Raw genomic sequence first — 3688 nt, forward strand, 5'->3', positions numbered from 1 at the left:
TTGGGAGTTCAATCCTCTTGGCATTTCTGGCTTGATCTTTCTGGCATGGCCAACCCCTCCCTGAAATGTAAGAGCCCAGACCTCATTAGCATAAACTCATGGCTGGCTGGCAGGGGCTCATTATGAATACAAGACGCTCCGATAGGAAACTGCAAGGGTTTTTGAAACTCTGTGCTAGGAACTGGGGGTAAAGACCAGGCATATTCTTTTTTGTTTATTTTTAATCCTCACCCCAAGGATCTTCTTCCCACTGATTTCTAGAAAGAGTGGAAGGGAGGGAAGAGGGGGAGAGAGAGAAACATTGAAGTGAGGGAGACACGTCGATTAGTTGCCTCCCACACGTGCCCCAGGGGTGGGGAACCTTCAACAAAGGTACATGTCCTTGACTGGGAACCGAACCCATGACCCTTCGGTCTGAGGGCCTACGCTCTAACCACTGAGCACCCGGCCAGGGCCAGACATTTTTGTTTATTACATGGCAGTTGGCATACATGACAGTAATAAGACTTCCAGAGGATACATATGAGGTTAAAACACTTAGATCTTCAAGTACCTTTGAAGGAAAAGCCAGAGGATAAAGCCTTTAGATTTGGCAAAAAGATACTATGGGTGCGGGACTAAAGGTAGGCTCAGGAGGAGGAAACAGGAGATAAATATATTCAACATTTGTAATCCAAGGCTTAGGAGAGTTTGAAGGTCTTAAAGAGGCTGATTTACTACTGGCTTAGGAGGCCTTGGATCAGCAGGCACAGGTAGGGTTTGAGCCCAGAGGGAGGGGGGTGCGGTGGGAGATTATGAAAGCAAGATCACTGACTTATGGGAACCAAGGGGCAGGTCAAGGGCTTCGCGCTCAGAAGATGGAAAGAATCCTCTTCTAAAACTTGAAGGAAAAGGGAGGAGCTAATGGGAAAAATACGGATGAGAGCAAACATTTTTAATAAAGCAGGCCACTCATGGAGTGAGAGCCCAGCAAGGCGAGAGCGTACGAGACTTTCTGGGAAGGACATGGCAGTCTTGATTTGAAGAGGCGTCCAAGAAACCAGGGAAGGAGTTTGGGGGTGGGGGGTGGGGAGAAGGGATCTGGGATATGCATTTACACAGTGAACTGATTCTTCAAAAGCACTTGCCAGGTGACCTCGAGAAGTTTCTCCGAGCATTTTCAGTCTAGGATTCCACGACTTCTGTACGAGAACATCTCGTTGATGACAGGACCGACACCAGCCCCACAGCTTCCCGGTGTCTGCACCGTCTAGAAAGAAAGAAGTGACATGTGAGAATAGTACGGGTTCTAAGCATTCAAACCCCTTGGTTAAAAGGGTCAGGAAAAAAAAAGAAGAAGGCAGTGTATCTGAGAGGGTAAAATATTACCAGGGATAATTTTGGGGTGCTTGTTGATAGCACAGATCTTGATAACTACAGTTGACCCTGGAGTGGAGTGAGGAGGGCTGTTTTTTTCAGGCGATTTGGCCCCCACAGGGCATGAGGCAATGTCTTGAGATATTTTTAATGGTCACAACTGGGTGGCATCAAGTGGGTGGAGACGGGATGCTGCTCAACATCCCATAATGCACAGGACAGCCCTGTGGTGAAGAATTACCTGGCTATCTGGCCCAGGATGTCACTAGTGCTGAGGCTGAGAAACCCTGCTTTGACGGGACCTTGAGCAAGGTCCTGGCGGGAGAACCAAGTGTACAGGTGGCAGGTGTCCTGGTGAGAGGGGCACTAGGAGCAGGTGTGGCAGACGCTTGGTTGCTGACCCAATCCCATCGTGGCCCCCCCTCCTCCCCCCCACTTTGGAGTCACTTTTAAGTAGCAGATGCCACAGGACGGCTCTGGGCACTGACATGAAGAGAACTTGCTGGATGAGGCTTCTGAGAAGATGCCCTTGAGCAGGTACCTTTCCCCTCCTGTCCTTCCTGCCTGGACGGTGAACCTGCCACCTGGAGGTCCAGAGGCCCTTTCCGGAGACATCGTCACATCGAGGGGGTAGGGACCAGGGATGACGCTCAGCATCTGACACGGCCCAGGACAGTCCCCACCACAAAGAACGATCCAGACGAAATGCAAATGGTGCCACAGCGGGGAAACTGCTCACGGGGAAGCATTTAGGGGAGTCCTGGGGTGCCTGCCTTGGGATTTAGGGGAGTCCTGGGGTGCCTGCCTTGGGATTTCTTACAATGGGAAGAATCACAAACAAACAATGCCCGAGCCCCTGACGTGGGTGAGCTGTCACTTGTGGTTGAATAAATTCCAAGTGGTGACAGCAGGAGAAGCTCTTTGATGGAAGCCTGTCACGGAGCCATCCCCAGACCAGGCTGCCTGGAGGTTATTCTTACCGGCACTTTCCACGACGGGACGGGACCTCCAGTTCCATCCTTGAAGCAGAGGGAGGAGGACAGCCATTCGGCAGCTTCGTTCGCCAGACGATGCCAGCACCAGCGGTTCCCTCCGCCCACGTCGCCGGTGGGATCGGCCGGGTCCAGGATGACCGGCCTGGAGGAGGGGTTGGAGGCGTTAGGGGCCCGCTTCTTAGAGTCAGTGGTCTCAGGGTTGGGGGCCCATCCTCCTCTCAGCAATAAAGCAATGTGTCCTTACTACTTGGACGTCAAGAATTCAGGGTACTAATACTGTGCAAAGTAATCTTCTGGAATTAAATAATAATTGTCAAAAATGTTTTGAAAGCTACTAATTATTATAGACGTGAGGGCGTCATACAAACATCTTCTCCAAGCCAGGCCAACTGACCGATGACGCATAATCATAACCCAATGGAATGTTACTAAGCCGGCCACTCCCATGGTAGGCAACCCAGGGTGTCTTGTTCTCTCTTTCTTCTTCCCTAGACTCTCCCCATGCTCCTTCCTTTGCTCCCATTTCCTTTCCTTTTGCTTCCGCTGCTTTTGTCCCTGGCTGGTGACTCCGAGCAGCTGAACGGAGGTGCCTTCTTATCCTTGGAGGATGAAGGTTTTGGGGGATGCGGTGCTGGAAGGGGAGGTGAAACCTGACAGTAACACGCCTGTAGGATCCATCAGCCCTATGAATGACACTTAGTTCTCAGGCACACACTTGCCCCCGCCTCGTAGGCGGTAACGAATCCCACTTCTCCTTGTGACCGAGAAGGATGGATGCCATGCAGGGACCTGGAGCCTGGGGCCTCCGCCTGTTCCTTCTGGGTGACATTTCCTCCCGCCTCCCGGGGGCTGTATCTCTGCAGGAGGCTCTGTTGGTTGGCACCCCCTCCCGCAGTTTCACTGGAGGAGGATGAATCAGGCCCCCACAGGAGGAGGAGCCAGTTCGCGGAGGGAGGGGTGGAGGGAATCAGGGTGAGGAAAGGGGAGGGGAGGAGAGGGGCACCTGGGTCTCTGGAGCTGCTTCAGTAGGAAGTTCCTCACAGTCTCATTCTCGAAGTTGTAGTTGACTGTCCAGAAGACACAGAGCTGCTGATAGCGGGTGACCAGCTCCAGGACGTCCGGAAACCTTGGGCGGTGTCAAAACTTGTGGCCCCGCTGCCCTGCTCCCAGGCGTAGATGGTGAGCAGCTCCAAGGCGTACTTGGGGGGCAGCGACCCCTTTTTCTTCAGTCTCCTTTCACACTGAGGGAAGAGGGAGATCGTCAGATGTACTGCCGAGGCAGGGAGGCGCACTGTACATTAAGGAGCCACGGAGGGTAGCGGAGGCAGCAGAGTCCT

At 52.8% G+C, this 3688-nt stretch overlaps 1 long non-coding RNA gene across 1 annotated transcript; it reads right to left on the bottom strand.

The window, feature by feature from the left end:
- Positions 1-448: 448 nt before the first annotated feature.
- On the bottom strand, positions 449-3589 carry LOC102430083. The gene is made up of 3 exons (XR_330765.3): positions 3355-3589; positions 2337-2493; positions 449-1249 (listed from the first exon to the last, which is right to left on the bottom strand). It is a non-coding gene; the product is annotated as an uncharacterized LOC102430083 (long non-coding RNA).
- Positions 3590-3688: the final 99 nt, after the last annotated feature.

The sequence above is a fragment of the Myotis lucifugus genome, unplaced genomic scaffold (genome assembly GCF_000147115.1).
Source record: "Myotis lucifugus unplaced genomic scaffold, Myoluc2.0 scaffold_751, whole genome shotgun sequence".
In the NCBI taxonomy this organism is placed as follows: Eukaryota; Metazoa; Chordata; class Mammalia; order Chiroptera; family Vespertilionidae; genus Myotis; species Myotis lucifugus.